The sequence below is a fragment of the Ammospiza nelsoni genome, chromosome 9 (genome assembly GCF_027579445.1).
Source record: "Ammospiza nelsoni isolate bAmmNel1 chromosome 9, bAmmNel1.pri, whole genome shotgun sequence".
Lineage (NCBI taxonomy): Eukaryota > Metazoa > Chordata > Aves > Passeriformes > Passerellidae > Ammospiza > Ammospiza nelsoni.
Genome location: NC_080641.1, coordinates 10267880 through 10288412, shown reverse-complemented (window position 1 = coordinate 10288412; position 20533 = coordinate 10267880). Strand labels below are relative to the sequence as shown.

The following is a 20533-nucleotide window of genomic DNA, read 5'->3' as shown; positions in this document are numbered from 1 at the left end:
AACCCCAAAAATTCCTTGCAACAAAAAACACTATGAAAAATCTTACAGTGACATTACTGGCAAGCTTTCCCCATAAAAATAATCTGAAGAATCAGAAGAGTGATGTGAAAACTCTTATCCTGGGGAGTCAGCATGCTTCAGAATGGGCCTCTGTAAATTATGTGCAAAGCAGGAAAGCGTTCAGCAATTCCTTTTGTTGCAGCCAGTGTTCTAAAATCTGAGGGATGCTGCAGCCTCTGGCAGAGGTCACTGATGCTCTGTCTGAACTGTGTCATTCTGGTACCATTAAAAAAGAAATACTCTACAGTGAAAAATGAAATTTCTGATACCAACTTAACCACACTTCTCAGGCTGCCAGTACAGTTAGTTGTCCATGTTGATGGCATTTCCAGATGAATAAGAGGATGTGAATAATATCCAAGCTATATGGTCAGGGCAGTAAAATTCTAGTTAGAGTCTAGGTTGTTAGTGCAGGAAACACTGGTTCACACTACATATAGCTTTCTAAAGCCTGAGTAAAATAGCAGGATAATTGTAATACTTACATGGATGTGCTATGGAGGCTTAAATCAGTGTTTATGGGATTGTTGTAGCATTGCATATGGGAAGATTAAATGAGTAATAAATTGTGCTGGTGGTTTATGGAGAATGTGGATGGGGATGAATTACTGACTGTAAATAAATGTAAGGCTTTGAAGCACTGTTTGCAGTGTAACTCATGATACTTTATTCAAAATAGGGAGCTGAGAAAAAATATTATTACTGTGAATAGATAGTTTAGTGATTGCTGTAGTGCTGTTCCCCAGGTGCCTCATGCTGCACATGATGCCAATTATTGTTGATTATCATGTGCATTTTACTGTCTTCTGTCCAGGTTTAGATGCAGAGGTCTCTGTCCTCCCCAAAAGAACAACTAAGTATTTGAAGTTATCAAGGAAAGAGCAGAATTAATTTGTTTTAATTATGAACAAAACACAGCTGACCCCAAAAGTAACAAAAATGAAGGTACAAAGCTATGGGCAGGGGCGTAATTGTGATTTCCTTTGTGAAGAAAATTGTGCTGTATGTTTCTACATGAGAATTAATTTCAATCTTGGAGAAACAAGGAAAGTGAACAACAAAGGAGAAACTGATGCAAGAACAACTTGCTCGGCCTTACCTAAATATCAAGCAGAAGTGTGTAAACCACAAAGCAGAGGAGGAAGGTTTTGACCACAATTTAGAACGAGTGATTTTTGTCATGGATTTAAACCTCCCAATCTACCTCTCCTCAAGTCATCAGGACCACACACCCAGAAATAAAAAAAAAAAAAATCCCACTCTAAATGTAGTGTTCCAGCCTTTTTGAAATACATGGGTGGGTTTTGGTAAGTAACTAGCTAGTTATTCACAAGTACAGCAAGTATTGGCTTTGCAATCAGTGCTGGGCAGGACAGATTTGTAGAGGCAAGGATTTAGTGAAAACACAAATTTTGAAGTAATTTGTTGGTTTTTTTTTCTGACCTACTGGTCATAATCAGGTTTTTTAACAATATTTAAATGGGCTCCAATTAAAGATGCCAAGTGCCATTCCTGTATATGTCAGTGAAAATCCCCTCCTGCTGCCCATGGCCATTGGAAAGAGATACAAACTGAGAGAAGGCTGGAGTAGGTGGAAAAGATTCATTTCCATAAGAAATGAGGCTAAAAATACATTTTAATTCATTGCTAATAGTGATGGATTGGTGAGAGCAAGTTTTATGAAAAGCTGTCTTAGGCAGTTAGAGGATAACATTGTTCTGTAACTGGGTACTGAAAGCAGCCTTGGACTTTTTGCTACAAATAGGGGAACTGAAAAGATAAAGGAGAGGTCACAGAGTAGTGGTGAAGCTTTTACAAAGAGATTTGAAACAGAAACAACACCCATTAACGCTTCTAATTACAAGATGGTGTGTGAGTAGTGTCACTGTTAACATTTAGTCACCACTATTGAAGTTACTGAAACAGTTTCAGGAGGGAGGCAAAGTTTCGTAAAGCCTGCTCAACTGATTCAACGGCAAAACACCTGGGAGAATAAAGAGAAGGGATAATAAATATATTGAAAGTGCAATGTATAATGGACTACTTTTACCTGAAGTACTGTGTGAGGATTCCTCTGGATATTGCTTTCTTAGCTTTTGATGTAGCTTTTTTCATTTCCAGTCTCCAGAAGAGAACTTCAAGTTGCATGGGACTGAAAGCAGAAGAGAAGGCACAGGCTCAACTGGAGTAGTCTGGTAGTTCCCCCTGGTGCCACGTGCTGCTCTTGTTGTTTCCCAGGAGGGAATAACTGACAGGCCACAGGTCTGAAGGAGCTTTCCTCTTGCCTCCCATGGCACACTTGGCTTTGTCCATTTGCCCAGAGGGAAATGATGGAGCCCCTGAGCTGTGCTGGGCAGCACTGCAGGGAATGGGGGTGCAGTGTGCATCAGTATGGCTGTAGATGTGCTTTATCTGAGAGGATTGTTCAGTTTGGCCAGTGAAATGGAAGAACAATATTGCCCAGTAGGTGTCAGTTGGGATGCTCTCAGGCTACTGCTGAGGAGCCAAAGGGAAATAGAGCTGTTTGGTTGCTGAAACCAAGGAGATTCCTTGCAGCATTGTGTGGTGGTGTTCCAGGGCTCCCAGGATTAGGGAAGAGATGAGAATCTTGACTCCATGTTTCAGAAAGCAGATTTATTATTTTATTATATATATATATATATTATATTAAAATTAAATCATATATTAAAGCTATACTAAAAGACTAGAAGAAAGGATTTCATCAGAAGGCTAGCAAGGAAGGAGAAAGAATGGAATGATAATAAAATCTTGTGTCTGACCAGAATCCCAACAGAGCTGGACCTGTGATTGGCCATTAATTAGAAACACCCACATGCGACCAATCCCAGATGCACCTGTTGCATTCCACAGCAGCAGATAATCAATGTTTACATTTTGTTCCTGTGGCCTCACAGCTTCTTAGGAGGAAAAATCCTAAGGAAAAGATTTTTCATAAAACATGTCTGTGACAGCAGAGAGTGAATTTTCTTAAGGAGGGGCATCAACTTCAATTATCAACTTCAGTTTACCTGACTTAATTTTATGACTTTATGTTAGTAATTATTTAAAGTAACTTCAGTTTTTCTCAGAAACTGCTTTGTAATTTGCACTGTAAGAGTGTCAGTAGACTTTCAAATGTCTCATCTTCATTTCTTGTTACAAACCATCTACCCTGCTGGTGTACTGCATGGCAGCACTGCTTCTCTCCTCTGTCATCTCCAACAGAGTAGGTGCTGGTAGGCAGAAGCCAATTAGAGATAATTGCTTCTTCTGAATGCTGCTGTCTAAAAGAAAATAACCTTTATTCCTGTTAGCATTGGTCATATTTAGTGCAGGTACAGCTGCCAAGAGATTTAACCACCATTAAGTGGAAATGGCACCTGTCTGTTTTAAGAAAGATTTTAGCATAAAATGTTCCAAATCCAGTGGCAATGTATAATGTTCTGTATGCTAAATGGAAATGTAGTGTACTCATTTGTCTTAATTAGAGCCAGTAATTTTCTCCTTACAAGTAAATTGTTAATACAGTTTTCCTTTTAATTAGTATACTGTTCAGATTCCTTTAGTATCTAACGTATTAAATGCATATACATTCACAATTTAAATCAAATGCTACAACTGTTGCACAAAATTTAATAGTTATTATCATATTCCCCATTTATGTTAAGAACTTTGGTGTCACTGTGATCTGTTGGCCACTGATCTGGTTCTTTAAAGCATGCATCTCTCTATGTTCTGATTCCCCATCATGCCAAAAGGCTTGGGAAATATTCCATGGTTATGTGAAAAGCCAGTAATTTTTTCTTAGCAAAGCATGTGTAATTGTGTTAAAATCAAAAACTAAAAGTAAAAACCAAGAGTAATAATGATTTAGAGCACTGCTCAGCCTAAGACTTTGAAGAATAATGATGGTAAAATGAGGATGCCTGAGTCAGAGCTGAGGTAGAGTTGTGCTACTTACATGAAGCTAAAATGAAGCAGCAGCCTCATTGCCATCAGTGTTAGCAATGGAAATAATATGGGTTCTAGGTAGTATTTACTGACGTGGGAGTTCTTCTATTAGTGAGATGGAGGATTTGCAAACAAAGGGAGGAGTTTCCAGTGAGGCTGCTCAATAAGACAAGAAATAGCCCACACAGCACATGCAAGGTTTGGGATAATGTACTCAGATTCAGTGTTTTCCAGTAGTTGCACAAAACAGGCAAATGGTGTCATCACACTACATACATGTAAAATTTTTGCTTGTTTTGTTACTGTTTGATGTGACGAAAATTTTGAATCATTGTGGAACTATATGCAAAAAAAGTCTCCAAATTATGAGGAATGCAATTGAGTTGAGTAGTTTTCTGCTCTGAAAAATATCAGGTATTTTTTCAGTTTTCTAAGCAAGGCCCATATTTTGTAGGTCACTGAACTGCTCAGTTCCAGTACCCAACATGGGGTGTAGTGTAGCTGCTCAAACTTAGGTATTTATGTTTTTTATGTTCAATCATTTGTTCTACTTTATATGAAAGATAAATTATCTCTGTCCAAGTCATTGCGTACTTAGATTCGGCTGGTCAGGTATATATATATATATATATATATATATATATATATATATATATATATATTTCTGGTTCCCAGAGTGTACAGCTACTAATAAAAGTAATTAATTTGCTTTGTGCAGTTTCTTTACCAGCCAAGGCTCTTGCCTTACTCTTATTCTTTTATTTGGGGTTTCGATTTTCTTGTATGTATATTTGCTAAGAGGAATTATTGGTAGGAATCCTGGAAGGAGAAGGTCTAAGGTGAGAGTTTCTCTTGAAAACTAACCTTGGTTTTATTTCTCTTCTAAAAGTACCTCTCTCCTTCCTTTCACTGTTGTGAAAAATTAATTCAGCCCATTTGCCTGCCCAGTCTCTAGTGTGAAAGTGGGAAAAATCTGTCTTGGTAGGATTTATCAGTGCTAATTCCATGTCCACAATCCTTTGAACAGTGCTATTTTCTGTTTCTGTTATTAGGTTTTTAGAAAGAAACGTTTGGGATTTTTTTTTGTTTGCAAAACTTAAAAGCATTCTTCCTGCTTGAAAATACTGGAGGGAAAAAAAAGATACATTTATTTATGGAGCCATTTCATTAGGTAAAAACTGACTCTCTGAAGATGTTACTTTACCACATTTACATGCCAAACAAATTCTGGATATGATCATAAACCAGAGAACTTTGAATCCACAAGGTCTGAGGATTTATTAAGTCCTTGATAAAATGTGTATTTGCAGAGTTAAAAATTAATAGTTACTTAATTTTGTTAAACACATCTATATAGGAGATTAGGAATCAGGATTAAAAATTGAGTGATGGAGAGCCTTCCTCATATCAACAGAGATTGCTGTTCTTTAGGAGAAATTATCAATCACTGGTTTTGTCTCTTTAATTGCAACAATTGCTAAATAATTGCTGAAAAATTGCAGAACTTTGTCTGTAGCTTTCAGTAAACCCTTCCATTATACAAAATCTATTCTTAACTAAAAAGCAAAGTAGAAATGTAAACAGATTATCTAGTGTCTGCACATAATTTGTGTTTGTTGGTCTCTGTTAATGTCAAAGATATGTATGTTGGTATTAGCAGTCTGACATGGATTACTTTCAAGTGCATTCCCCTTTCTCCTGATTCCAGTCTCCTGGGCCTGAGCCCTGAGAGAATTAGTGCTCTTTCTCCTTGAAAAAAAAAGAACCTGCAAGCTCCTTCTTTTACAGCCTGTGTTTTGGCCCCACAATGTTATTTTCATGCACTTCAACTTGATTTAAATGGCAATTTTTTTTTGTATTATATTTCACTTCTTTCTTTTAAATATAAAATGCTACTTGTGTGTTTGATGCATATAATTTCTTTAAGACTTTCTGTATTCGACTTGGAGATAGTGATTTTTCTAAATTTAGAGTTGAAATACAGCATACTGTACATACTATTGTCTTTTAATTGTAGGGAGTGCTGAGCAATTTTTAGTCCTCAGAAATCTTAGTTCTTATTCTTCAAATGTGACCAATTATCCAATACAATTCGTTGTGGGTGTGGGTTGGTGTGGATGTGGCACAGCGAGTGGTGACATGCAATATCCTTTTTGAGGAGTGTGCATTGTATTTCTAAAATACCTGCTGACAATAGCTGCCAAAATTAGGCAGAAAATGGAGAGGAAAGTAGATATTTGAAGCAGCAACTCAAAATCTTGCCACAGATCTGTACATGAGCATCAGTTAAAATCTGACCATGGTGGACACCATTATGCCTATTCTCTTTCCCCATTATTAAGATTTTTCCTGCTCTCAGTTTTCATTTCATATCATGAGGGCACTCTAGCAATGAGAAGACATGCGCTCAGAGATTTGAGGGACCCCCCAAGGCAGCACAGATGGATGCAGCACTGTTGGTTGACACAGTTCACACTTCACTGTGGGGAAAATGCAGCTTCCCCTCACTTTTAGTTAAGATTTTCAGCATGGTTTGCTGTCATTTCTATCTCCCATAAAATCAAGGTGTAGTTTTCCATCAAGACATGAGTAGGAATGTCTCAAACTAGCATGGCTGGGGAATGGTAGGGCTCTGGCTCCTCTCTAGTGCCTCCCCAACAGTTTTTTCTTGCCTTTCACAACTACAAGTTGGGTTCTGTTTTTCAGTATGGAATTAAAAATATAGTGGTTTAAATATTGTGTTAGATACTAAAAGCAGCACCAAAAATTAGGAAAAGCCTTTAAAATGTAATTGTACTTAGCAGTGAATTCCTAAGAGCTGCTCAGCTCATGTCATGAGTCTTTAATTACAGAAGTTAAAAGATTGGTACTTGTGATTTTCCAGATGATTGAAGGCATTCAGAGCTTTTCAAGTCCATGCCACTTCTCAACTCCCCTCCCACCTCTATTTGTTCATTCTCCTTTGGTCGCCTCAGTGTGTGAGTCAGGGAGAGATGAAAAGAAATAATTATCAAAGCAGAAGAACATAGAATGAACAAATTAGGTATTTTAAAAAAAATATTGTCAGGATTTGAGCTATACTTAGCATTCCTTTAGTTTTCCAGAGCAATGAAGAGTTGCATTATATTTTGAGTTTGCACATATGTGCAAGTTACACAATGCTAAGAATATTCCTAAAAAGCATTTATTGCTCCAGCTCGAAATGTGTAAAAGAGAGAAGCCTTTCAAAGCAAACAGCATGAATTTTTTATGTTTTGGGATCTTTGCTCCTTCTTTCTATTCTTCACCTTTTAAGTTTGTGTTAATAGACTGTCTACCAAGATTTGGATTTATTAAAAATAGTTTTTCATGGTAATAGATTGAGTTTTTTCTCCTTCCTTTGTCCATCCTTTGACCCCCCCTTGTGATGATAGTATGCTTTCTTTGAATGTTTGAGAAAGAGCTGAATGTTTGAGAGAGAAGCCTTTGAACACTCACTGGGCTGGATACGGAAGAATTGGATTAAATTTTCTCCTGGGCTTAAGAAGGATTTAAATAGATGTTTCTCACGTCTGAAGGTCCCAGCTTTGAGGCAGACAGCAGATGTGAGATGAGTGTGCTCTGCCTTTCTTGCTGTGCTTAGCCATCAGGCATTAAAAATTGTAAGGATTGTTTGGCCAGAAAAAGCCCATCTGAACATGAGTCCAAATCCTTGTTCAGACCCTGCCCAGAGAAGGAAATTTTTGGAAAATCTTTTGGCTCTAGTTCCAATTTGTGGTGCTGCTTGTGTGTGTTAGTCCATGGCAGTTCACTCATTTTTCTCCCTGTGTCCCTAATTTTGGAGGTAGATGTAAACCCTGTGTTGGTTCTGGCTGGGCTGTGCCTCCTTCCATTGTTAGTGGGCAGCTTCTCCTTCCTTTCCAGTGGGCTGCTCTCCTGCCTTCTCTCAGTATCCAGGTGTACAGTTTCCCTCTTCGCAGAATAGAGTCCCAGGATTATTTAGACTGGAAAAAAGGCCTCCAAGGTCAGCAAGCCCAGCCAGTGATCCCCACCTTGTCACCAGAACAGAGTGCTGAGTGTCATGTCCAGCTATTCCTTGAGCAGCTCCAGGGATGGAGACTCCAGTACCTCCCTGGGCAGCCCCTTGAAATGCCTGAGCATCCTTTCTGTGAAGAAATTCTTCCTGATCTCCAATCCAAACCTCCCCTGGCTGGATTAAGGCCATTTCATCTTACCCTTTTAGTTCTTACCTAAGAGCACAACCTGATTCCCCACCTCTCCACAAGCTCCTGTCAGGGAATTGTGGAGAGCACAGGTCCCCACTGAGCCTCTTGTTCACCAGGTTAAAAAAACCCTGCTCACTCAGCTCTTCTTCATAGGACTTTTTTTTAGGCTTTTTTCTTCTCAATTTCTCTTAACAGTTCAGAGTTGAAGATGGCTTCAGTGCTGGACACCTACTGTAAAAGCAGGGCATCCCCGACAAAGGGAGAAATGACACATCTGACTCCATGGATATCAGAAGGCTAATTAATTACTTTATTATGCTACATTATTCTATGCCATATTACACTATATTACACTGACTCTGCCAAGCACTCAATTCAACTGCCCAGAATCTCGTGACTGTCAGCCAACAGTTCTGACACACACACACACACAGGTTCAATTGGTCAAAGAATCAAAACACTCACACCAGAATCCAATTATCAATTCCCTTCAGGTAAACAATCTTCCACAGTGCATTCCACTTGGGAACAACAAGAGGAGCAGCAATTGAGATAAGAATTGTTTTTTCTCTCTCTGAGGTTCAGAGAATGTGAATCCCAGAAATATCCTTGGGAAGTTGTGCCTTGCTTTTCTCTGTGAAGAGAAACGCGGCCACAGACATCTTCTATCCAGGGCCTCCAGAAAGACTCATCTATCTAACTCAGAATATAGATCTATCTAAGGTAAAGAAGGTTGCTTACAAAACTGATGATAAGTAAAACGGAACGTTTTTAATATCAATCATTATGATTTAATAAAAGAATTTCACAGATTTCATAGAATGACTAGGTTGGAAGAGACCTTTAAGATCATCAAGTCCAACCCGTGCCCTAAATCCTCAACTAAACCATGGCACCCAATTTAATAACCTTCCATGGCTTTTTTGGCAAATATTACTATTTTAGTGGCAGATACTAACTCTGAAAATGATGATAAAAAAAGAAAAAGGTGTTTTCATTGTTTTCTTGAGGGATGTATGAAAATGATACCACATTAGTAATACTAAAATGACACTATGTCAATTTGCATTTGCACTATTACAAATTGTATTTCCACCACATAATAGGAAATCTTTTAATGACCACTCATCTCTGCTATTGAAGTGCTAAATCATTTCAGTGTATCCTTTGGTTTTCTTTTGTAATTTGTAGGCATTCAACTGACAAGTTTATCCTCAAGTTGTGTCTGGAAGTTACTGTATTCAAATTAGTCGGTGTGTAAATACCCTGTTGTACTTTCTGCACAAATATATTAAGGTTTAGTTAGGGCAGACCTGTATAAGTAGAGAAGAATAAAATCTGTGTTAAGTTAATGTAATTACTGAATCAGTGGTAGGGTTTAAAAATAGCTTGTCTCAGTTGGCATTTGATAAAGGTAATTAAAGTGTGAAGAATAATGATAAAACCCTTTTGTTCTGCTTCTCTCCTGTAGTGCTTCAGGCTTAGTATTTTACAAGAAAAACACTGATTTCTGGTCTGGAAATCTCTGTGATGGAAACTTCCTGTCTGATGCAAAAAAGGAAAAAAAATTGTTAATCTCCTCTAAATACAGACATTATCAAAGGAATACTGTGTTTCCGAAGGTATTGGTTTGAGAGCTTGATGTGTTTTACCCACTCATAGCAGTGTTGCAGTTTTGGAAGGTGCAGTGTCCAGAGGGAGCTGATGTGCTCAGAAAATGTGACCTCTTACTGACTGCTCAGGTTTGAAATGTTAGTGCCGAATATATCAAGGGCACGGGGAAGGGGAAGGTCTTACCCATGTGTACAAAACCTGATGACAGGGGCTGGTAAGGAGGTGAGGCAAACAGTTATCCAGTGACAGGACAAAAGGCAGTGGGCAGAGACTGAAATACAGAATATTCTGGTGAATGCTCAGAAAAAACGTGTTACTGTGAGAAATGTGAAATAAGGGAACAGGCAGCCAAATCTCTATCCATGGAGATATTCAAACCCTGACTGCATGTGGTCCTGAGCAGCCCTGCTGTGAGCAGAGCTTGGAGTGGCCAATCTTCAGAGGTCCCTCCCATCCTCAAAACCTCTGTGATTCTGTTGTAGTTAAAAAACTCTAAAATTGCAGATGAATTTGGCTGTTTATTTCTGTACTGATAAAAGATTTTTAAGCCAGTTGACTGTACCTCCAGTTTTCCATGATTTACTGTTCCTCTGTGCTTAGAAAAAAACTCATCTGTGCTTGTTTTGCTTATTCAGGCAGGTGAATTTATCTTTTCAGGGATGAGATGAAAGTTAAACAAAGGATTCATTTTATCCAATTTGGCAGTCTGAACATATAATTGAAACAAAATCGTTGATAGACTCATTTATGAGAAACTTCAATTCTGCTGGCTGCCTAGAGAACAGTCATGTTCCTATTTCACTGCCTCCACTGCTAAAGCAAAAATTCCCATGTGAAGCAAAAGTGGATATTTAAAGTGCCAAGAGTGCACAAGTTAACAGTACGTGGGTTAGAGTACATTAGAGATTACCTTGTCAGAAAGATTGCCTTGGAAAAAATACATGTGAATATTTGTTATCTCCTCCTACTGGCTTGCTCTGTAGGTACTGAAGTGACTTCTTTAGGTACCTCACTACTGACAAGTCTCTGTGTGCAGGCAGAGGTGTACGCTCGCTCAAAGGGAGTGGGAAAGCTTTGGAAGATCCTGGCTGCTGTCAGGGGATAAAACACTGATCCCCAGCTGTCATCTTCCTGAACCAGTGCCTCTGGTGAGGCCCTGGCATAGGCTGCCCAGGGAAACTGTGGCTGCTGCATCCCTGAAGTGCTCAAGGCCAGGCTGGATGGGGTTTGTAACACTTTGGTGTAGTGGAAGGGGTCCCTGCCCATGACAGGGGGCTGGATAAAGATGATCTTCAGAGTCCCTTCCAACCCAAACTGTTCTATGGTTCTGCAAACTACAGAGCGGAGTTGGAACATGTTCTCAGCCCACACAGCAGTGACTTTCATTACTTAGTCAAGTTAGTAGCATGATTCCCAAGTGGAATCTTTATTTACCAATTTTTTCTCTTCTCTACTCCTAGTGTTCCTGCTCTTTAGATCTAGAGATCTTTAAGAGATGTAGAGACAGGACTAGCTTCATGTGCCTGCAGGGTCCATCCAGGAGGCAGAGCCAAAGGTGGAGAATGGGCGTCTAAAGGACATGCAGTAAGGCCTTTCCCTGCGAGCAGGACTTTTGGCTGTCACTAAGACGAGGCAGCTACAGCTGAGTCTAGGAAAACCTGACAGACCTGTCTGAATCCACTCTGGATAACGTGCTGGTGCTTTGGCTTCCCAATGTCCCATCACTGCAGAGCATGAGTAGAGGATATCTCAGAGGAAAACAGCCTGGGGTAAATGAGATTTTGTTATTATCACATCTCCTTTGTGAAGGTGAGTGGCAGCTGTGTTAGTGTGACTGTGCACACAAAGCTTTTGGTGGGAGCAGTGCTGGCAATTCACTTGGCCTTGCCTGGCATTTAAAACTGAGTACAGATGGGTCTGAAACTCCAGCTCCCATTCTGCACCTATTTGATTTTATAGGTAGAGGAAATTAATATTTTCTTTACAATTGGACAGATCCCCAAAAGCTGGAAGACTGCAGGCAAAATTGAGCTTAAAATGCATGATCATAAAATGATGCAATTAGCATGATCTTTTAGGAAAACATAAGGAACTATTGCTTGATCTGGTGGCAGAACACTTAGAGTAGGTTTGAGCACTGCTGGAGGCATTTATGCAGAGGCTATAAAGTTACTCATTTGTTCAGAGATATTGCTATGATAAACAAAAAGTTATCACTTGATTTTTTTTCTCACTGAAAAAGCTTTGGGCAGTTATGGTTTGTGTCAAAACAGTTTTTGTATCAGAATGATAGCAAATTGAAATTTCCTGTACTAAGAAAATATCAGTGTACCGATACAAACAAGCCATGTCCTAATTGCAGAAAAAGTGTGCTTGTCTTAAATGACTTGAAGATTCTCTAAGTATAGAACATGGAGAATCAGAGCAGGATGTTTTCCTCATGATAGACTCCAGTTGGCTTGTACTTTGACCTTCTCTTTGTCCACTTAAACCAGGCAGTCCTGGCCTTTTCTTGGGTCACAGGCTTTAGCCTTAAGCATTCCAGGTGGATATCTGCTGCTCCCTCTCCACTTTGTAGTTACAAGAGATGAAAGTGATGGACCTGACCAAGGGCATGCAGTGTTCCATGTGCAGCACCACAGGTGCTGAGTACAGAAGGATTACCCATGGTAATATGGGTATATTATATCCCATCAATATGGGATGAACAAGAGATCGATGTTTAAAGCATCAAGAATATTGGGGGACCCAAGGTACTCAGAACCACATAACTTTTAAAAATTAAGCAATGTGTGGTTTTTCTGAATCAGTTGGTTGCAAGTCTACAAGGATAGACATAGAAATATAAAGTATGCATTGCTGATTTTTACATAATTTCTAAATAATTATGTTAAAATCTTTATGTAGATGTTGCTTTTATTTATGAACAGTGTGGCTGTAGCATAGCTAAACCAGTAGTAGTTCTGCCTCTGGCCACAGTGAGAACAGAATCAAGCCCAAAAGTATTTAATAGTGGAAAAATAAAGAGATCAGCAATCCTAGAGCCATGGAATGGTTTGGTTTGGTTTGGAAAGGACCTTGGAACTCATCTGGTTCCAACCCCCTGCCATGGACAGGGATATCTTCCACTAGGATTTGTCCAACATGGCCTTGAACACTTCCAATACAATATTTTTTCCCAAATTAGCAATGTTATTTGGCAGTGCCAGACAATAATTTTGTAGTCAACTCAATACAGTGTATTGCACCAGTGAAATCAGGGGTTTCTCAGCCATGGTGGCCACAGGTGCTCAGAGGGGTCCCATTGTTCCACAGGATGGGCATTACATGAAAGATGTTGAACCACAGACATGCCAACAGCATGAGGGTTACTTCTGAAATTCCAGGCTGTCTGGATTACTCTGCGAGGGAAAAGATGCTTTCCTGTCATCACTGGGTCTGCCCCAGTGTCTGTTCTGCTTTGGGGATGGTGGACAGAGCAAAAGGGCAGGAGAGGGCAAACCCCACCCTCTCAACTTGCTCCAGTTTCTTGGTGCTGACTCACTCAGATCATTAGATTAGGCTCCCCAGCTGGATTATTTTTGGCTACTGCAGTTGATATTTGAGGTTTATTTTTACCTATTACTTATTTCTATGAAACTGGAAGCAAGGATGGTGTCATTGTGAGGAACTGTGTCTGAACCCTACAGTAAGAGAAGCGCCTGCACACACTGTACACAATATTAATTGTACTTTTACAGATTCTCTTAGCAGTCATCCTAGTAATGACTACCAAAGCAGCAGTTAATTACAGTGGTCCCATTTTTGCTCCTCACCTCATTATCTGTGCCTGCAGTGTGGTCCTGCAGGCCTGGCAAAAAGTCTGGCCATGCCCTGGCAGCACAGGGATAGTGTGGGACGGAGTGCCAGATGGCAGCAGTACTATTAATAGCTCCAGCCAGGCTGCCCAAGGTGAGTGCTGCCCAGAGAGTCTGGCACAGTTGTTTTTAGCTATTGGGGCACCAGGAAGGCAATCTCAGATGGGGAGGGGAAGAAAAATAACTCAGAATTTGCATTCCTCACAAGTCACCCTGGAAACGCCCAAGGCTCGCTTAATATCGATTCCTGCATTTTCTATCCAGTGGAAGCTATTTTTTCCTCATAATCTCTGCCCTGTCTCCACTGGTTGCCCTGAAATGTTCCAAATCCAGCCTGCCTCCAGCTTTGTAGCCTTGGCCCTGACTGATCTGGACAAATTTATTGTGCTGTGGAAGTTGTGCTGCCATGGCAACTCAGGCACACAGAATTTTAATTGCAAAGCACAATATATATTTATGAAGATAATTAATAAAAATGCTAACAGGCTGTTTTTATTACATTCACAGTATCTTTTGTAATGTGCTTTTCATTCTTGTTTGCACAACAGTTAAGTGAGGCAGGGAGGGTTAAAACCACTAATTTTACTGTTTCCATCATGAAGTTTGGGGGTTTTGTATGTTTATTTTTAATTTCAAATCAGATCAGATGAAACATGAGGTTTTTCAGTTTTTAGCCTATTTGTGTATGGTTGATTTGGGATTTGATGGCACATTTATAAAGAGATGTAAGAAATATTTCATAGCGTCATTCCATACCAAAGCAGCAGGACTTGTGCAATTGGATGCCTGCAGTCCTGCAGCTCCAGGTGCCTGCCTGATAAAAGCCTGTGAGGAGGCAGAATAAGGAGAGATGACCTGAAGTTCTGTATTATCCAGGGAAAATGCCCTTACCTTTGCTAGGAAAATTAATCCACAAACATCAGAGTTTTATGTCCAAAAAGGAGACAGAGGAATCCTTTTACTTTATTGGAATAAAGGGAGAGGCCATGGGGCATTCCCCTGGGATCTCAAATTTTTGGAGGATGCAGCCTCCCTTTTTATCCCAATTTCCCAGCCACATTTCCTGTCTCTCTTTCCCCATTGACTGAGGTACTTGAGAGGTACAGACTTCCTGGAATGCCTGATACCATAGATTTCCCTCTAACGTACAACCCTCCCTTTTAATTTTTAATTCTTATGGAATTTAGGGTTTTTTTTTCTTCCCCATTGTTACTTTCATCTTTCAATGTCTAATTTCTTTTATCAGCAAACCTAAAGTTTATTTGTAGAAGCAAATCTCTTTTCCCATTCATCAGTCAGTGGAATCCTTCCCATTGTTTCTTTCATCTCCCAGTGCTACTTTATGTACCAGCAGACCCACAGCTTGTTTGTAAAGACAAATCCCTCATTCCTCTCACCTTCCAGCCACTCCTGCCTTTCCAGTGCAGTGCAGGAGTTTGCCAGGTGGGTGCTGGTGCTGTTGTGCCAGAGCCCCCCTTTGCTTCCCTCAGTGCCTGGGGCAGCACAGCCATGTTTTCATGGAATAACATGGAACTGCAGCCACAGCTTGTCAATAACTCAAATGGAGGCATAATGCACTGTGCCTGATCTGTGCTGGAGGTGAATTTTCTTGCTTTATCTTATTGATAATTAAAGCCTATTCTATTGTTTTGTTACTGATTTTTTTTGGACTGTAAGCCATGCACTAATTCTGTCTTCTTTTGGGTAATATTTTTGTTATGAAATATTCTAGATATTTTTATTTTGAAAATAATTAAAGAAACCCAATAAAAATATATTTTTTTAATTTAATTGTATGCAGCACTGACATAGTGATCTAGATAGAGTACATCTGTTTAGTTATTCCAGATTTTCCTTGTTTCTCTGACCCTCAAGCATGAAGATTTTAATTCTGTAGCTGCCAGCAAAGTGAAATGTCATCTAAGTCATTACCATAATTTTTCCCATGTATGTGCATTATATGAATTTAAATGCTAATGGGAGTATTTTTTTAAGCGTGTTGCCTTGTAAAGTTTCTTTTAAAAATAAAAAACTGAACAGGACTTCTTTGTTTAAAGATGAATGGTATGATACCAATTGATCTTTATATTGGGACAGGAAAGTTATCTACAATTCAATTCAATTATATCTCTATATTTCATCATTTACTACAAGCTTTCTCAGGTGTTCACAAAATACTACCTCTATTACAATACATTGTGCATTTATTGTGCTGTCCAAATGATTTTATTGCTGTGTGATAGCTTTAAAATGGATGGGAAAACAAAAATACATTCTGCTCATTAAAGAGTTGTGTATCAAGTTCAACTTCATTAGTTTTGATTAGGATTGAGTTGGTGCCATCTGTGCTGTCAGCATTGCGCATCTTTTACATAAAAGATGAGAGATTGGAAATCCAATTCTCTGCTTGGTGTGGTTTGCCCTCTTCCTTGGTGTGGTTTTGTACAAAATTAACTTGGCTGGACTCCATTTCTTTGTAGCTGAGGTTTTTATTTTTGGCTTCAGTTACCTGGCAGAGGAGTCTTTGGCCAAGTTTTGATCTTCTGGTTACCATGTAAATTACTTTTTTTTTAAAAAGCTTCAAGTGTGTTGGTTTCAATGCATTTTCAAGATTAAGAAATACCACAACATGTTACTGCTACATTTAGAAATATTGTCTGTGATAATACTGAAATACATTAAAAACTAGTGAAGTGAGGAAAATAAAATAGGATTGGCTGCTAGAGAGGCAGATAACTTTCCTGAGTGCAGAGCTAACTAGTATTATAGGGAGCACTGCATGCAGGTAGGAGGCACTGAAATCTCCAAGAGAAATTAATGAGCAATCAAGCAAAGCCAATCTCTGTTGATAACAGATGTCCATTCCTACACTGCTTCAGCAGACAGAATTCTTCCTATAGATAGACACATATTTAATAATATACATAATATTAGACTTATGTATAGATTATAACATTATATTATGTATAACAATATGCATAATATTTTGAGGGGGATAGAATGTAAGAAAAAGTGGAGAAGGCAATCTCACCCCTGAGGAGTTGCAGCTGCACTAATTACCAAAGATTAGGAGCAGGGCTGCCCTTAACAGGCCACAGCTGTGTCCAATAAGGATGGGTGCTATAAAAGAGTGGGTTAGGTGAGGAGAAAGCTGGAGTTTGTTGGCTGTGCTGTGAAGAAGAAGGAGTCAGTGCTGTGAGGAGATGCCCGTGAGCAATCACCAAGAAGGTATGGAACTTTTGCAATAAAATGACAACAATATGTAATAAATATACACATATTTAAATGGTAGATGTAAGCATAGCAGGCGCACAGGTGATCTGAGAGTTCCTGTGTCACAGCTGCTAATGAATTACACCAGCTCCTGTTTAGGGCAGCAGCTCCTGTGCTCCATTCTTTCCAGTACTTTCAGTTGCAGAGGAACTTTAAACTTTTTCCTCCATGACGTATGAAGTGGCACAGAGCTGCTGCTTTTGGTAGAGATAAGAGGGAGTTCCTTGAGAGCTCAGCTGCTCTAAATTGGGTTGGCTGCAGCCCTGCCCCCTGGCCTGCCCTGCTGACCATTGCCACCTCCTCTGCTTTTGTACTGCCACTGTGGCTTGTGTGAGCAGCCAGAAGAGTCATCAGGGAGCTGACCTGGATGGAAATTAATGATGTATTTTCCTCTGGGGTAGCTGTGGCCTAGATTAGTTCAGTGTGTGATCAGATAAGTGCTGCTGCTGGCTTGGGGGAGTGTGTGGGATGTGCAGCCAAGGGGAGGGGCAGCACAAGCCATGGTCACTGCAGTTGCCATGTGCTCCGTACACGGCTGGGATGCAGCATTGCAGAAGGGGATGGCTAATGGAGGCAGGGGTTAATTTGTCCTTTGACTCAAAGTGATGATCAGTATGTTTAATTCCCTTGATTTCCAATAGGATCATCATTTCTTTGTAGGGTTAAAGTGCTGTCATTTGGCCCCACAAAATTAGTTCTGAAGTATAAAACACAATTCTATGAGCTGTTGACTTTCATTTTTGTGAGTGGCTCTGCAGGCTAGAGCTGCACTGTGGTATTTGTGAGGTCCCTAGGACGAGATGAGAATTTGATTCTAAGTTCTCAGAAGGCTGATGCATTATTTTATTATAGGCTTTTTTATTTTATTACATGGTATTATGTGAAGGCTTTATTGTTTTATTATATGATATTATATTAAAGAATGCTATACTGAAACTATACTAAAGAAAAAGAAAGGATACATCAGAAGGCTAAACAACAATGATAATGACAGCTTGTGACTGACTCCTCAGAGTCTGACACAGCTGGCTGTGATTGGTTATTAAGTTAAAACAATTCACATGGAACCAATCAAAGATGCACCTGTTGGTAAATGATCTCCAGACCACATTCCCAAGCAATCAGGTAATTATTGTTTTCATTTCTCTCTGAGGCTTCTCAGCTTCCCGGAAAAAAATCCTGGGCAAAGAAAAGTTTTCAGAAAATATTATAGTAATACTGCACACTTTTCCATAATGGTAGTTTTATCCTTAGAAATTAAAATATTACTTTCATGTTACAGACAGTCTTTGAGATCTTGAAAAATTCCGGTAGTTCTATTGACAAAAAGTAACAACAGAACCCAGGCAGTATCTTTAGTGATTTCAGTCATCCCTTGGTGCTTTCTCTAAAAACCCCTTCAAATGTGGATTTTAGACAACTCCTGGATACAATTTTATTTTATTTAGCTGGAATAAATCTTTCTTGGCTTTTTCCTTTCTCTTTGAGGTGATGTGTGGGAACCTCTGAGCAGCTTCACGTGTTCCCAGCACTCAGGCTGTAATTGCAGCCTGCTGCTAAGAGCTGCTCTTCTCCTCTCTATGGGAGCCAGCTGGAAAATCAGTAGTAAGCTTAACCAAGCATGAAAAACTATTGGCATACAAATTAACACTTAAATACTTAAGGGTCTGGGCTGTTGGTTTGAGGGGGTTTTTTTGCAAACTTCTGAAATACATCTTTGTTCTCTCTAAAAACAACTCTGCCACATCATTGGCTATTTCTAGGTTATCCACTGGAAAATAGGTGTGAAAAATAGATTTGCTTTGCAGCTGCAGTGATGGTAATGTACTTTGATATGTGTTTAAGGTGTGTCTAGTGTACTTAGAGTGCAAAATTTTTTTATCTCATACTCCTACCGGTCCTAAAGACCTGGTTTGCTGCTTCACCCTATGATGTCAGTGCCAGTGATGATGGGGTTTATCTTAACCCACATGAGTGTAGTTCCTGAGCATTTATTTTGTATTTTTCTTCCTTTTCTTGCCCAGAAGCTTCGCAGTCCTGTTTGTTTGTGTCCTGCAAGGTTCCTCCTATCATCCTGTCAATTATTGATGAGGTCTGCTCTTGGACCATTTGTTTGTTGCGAATAATTTCAAAGACAAATAAAAGACCCCTCTGCAAATTTAATGCATTGCCCTTTTGCAGTGTGTTATCCTGTTGTCTTGGAACAGTGCACAGGGAGAAACAATCCAAAGCCAAAGCTATTTTGTTTAAAGTTTTATGCATTATATATTTTTTTCTGTGAAGCTACAATATGTGACATATCTTGGATGACCAGGAAATACAGGAATTACATGATTTGCATATGGAATATCAAATGCTTTTAAGTTAGTAATTTAAATATTAGTATTCTGGTTGTGTTAAAGGACAAACAAGCAAAAGATGGTTTGTTTAATTACATTATGAGCCTGAGAGTTAGAGACAGTGCTGTGAGTTTTAACTCTTCATAGCCCAAACAAAAATGTGCCTCATGGAGGAAGGGACCATCCCTAGGTCGGCTGGGAAATATGCAAAGTTGATTTCTCCTGGACACAGTGAAACTGCGTTTTTGTGTATGTTATTAGAGGAAAAGTGGAGGCTCCATCTGCTCTATGCTGAGTTTCAAGTAATTTTTCAGGTGAAATTGGGAATTCTTATTTTTCTCCCCACCACTTTGACACTTTGATTTGTGATGACTACTTTAAGCACTAGATGAAGTAATACAAGGCAACTTAAAATAATTGTATTTGAGATATGATCAATCCCTGGAGTTTTAAACCTAGAATCTTACCTCCCCCACCTTTTTTTTTCCAAGTTTCTTATTATTTTAGTATCCCATTTTTGATAAGTAGCTGGCGCTGCTGCTCAGATAGGGCAGAACTTTTAAGTAATTTTTCTAGCACTTGCTTTGAAACAGCAAATTTAGCTTCAAGAAAACTACAGAGATAATTTAAAAGTGTGTCTTGAGACTGAACTTCTATATTTTGTCTTTTTACCTGTCACACAAAACAAGGCTGAACTGAAAATAACAGGCTGTGAACTTTAATATTGTTAACTGCTGATTGAGTCACTGTGGCACTGCACTGGGAGGTTTAATGGGGTTAAAGAAACTTAGATAAAATCATCTTCAATTATAAAACTAGAATTATCTGTTAAATTATTAGCTCTCTACCTTACACTGAGACATACATAGTAATTTATTTAAATTTTCATTATGAATAGAATATCCTAGTTTTATGTTAGATTTGTAAGAAATTGTGCATCAAGTCAAATACTTTTGGAATCTTTGGTGATAAAATATTTTTTTATTAAAAGGAAACATGGGTAAATGTGTACTGTCATGTAGGAGAGCAGAAGGCTGAGACACTCCAGGTGTTTCCTGGATGCACATTTTTTAGTTTTCCTATAAGTAGAAAACCTGAATCATTGCAGAAAAAGCTGCAAGTACTTTATGGAAAACTTCCTACCATTTTGTGTTTGGACTCAGATCTGGTTTTATTGGATCTGGTTTTATCTAGGTTTGATGTTTTCCATATTTTATATTCTATCTTAGTAAGA

General features: G+C 39.1%; 1 protein-coding gene across 5 annotated transcripts in view; it reads left to right on the top strand.

Annotated features, from left to right (window-relative positions):
- The window catches only part of RABGAP1L (RAB GTPase activating protein 1 like), a 229924-nt gene that overhangs the window by 89869 nt on the left and 119522 nt on the right, over positions 1–20533 (top strand). Inside the window, exon 1 of one of the 5 annotated variants that reach the window (XM_059478394.1) lies at positions 16864–16915. The exons of the other annotated variants lie outside the window; for them this stretch is intronic. The gene's annotated coding sequence lies outside the window, so the exon portion shown is untranslated. Of the gene's footprint in view, positions 1–16863; positions 16916–20533 lie in introns of those variants that run through there. 5 annotated transcript variants of the gene reach the window in all.